Source organism: Ursus maritimus, unplaced genomic scaffold (assembly GCF_017311325.1).
Source record: "Ursus maritimus isolate PB19 unplaced genomic scaffold, ASM1731132v1 scaffold_30, whole genome shotgun sequence".
Taxonomy (NCBI): Eukaryota; Metazoa; Chordata; class Mammalia; order Carnivora; family Ursidae; genus Ursus; species Ursus maritimus.
This window is the reverse complement of record NW_024425564.1, coordinates 30,121,917-30,122,281: the sequence shown is the minus strand read 5'-3', so window position 1 is coordinate 30,122,281 and position 365 is coordinate 30,121,917.

Here is a 365-nt window from a genome sequence, read left to right as displayed (position 1 = left end):
CCCCCCCCCGTCACTAAGTTAGTGAAGGAGCAGAAATTAAAATCCACAGCAGTCCCAAGAGAGCTGTTGGCAGTTGGCATTTCCAAGAGGTATCCTGCTGCTGCTTCCTTTAGGACAATGAAATGTGAAGTGATGTGCTTGTCCGTTGAAGAGTTATAGGGTGCTGGGGGAGAATCCCAGAACCTGAACTCTAGGCCTTGTGTGAGATAATGAAAGTTAAAAAGTAGTACATTTTGGCCAGTGTTTGAGGCTCACCCCAATTTAACCAGGTAACCTTGAGGCAATCGTACCTCTCTGGTCCATGAGGGATGCTATGGGGAAGAGGACATAGGTGCTTTAAATCTGAGTCTTCTTCCAACACGACA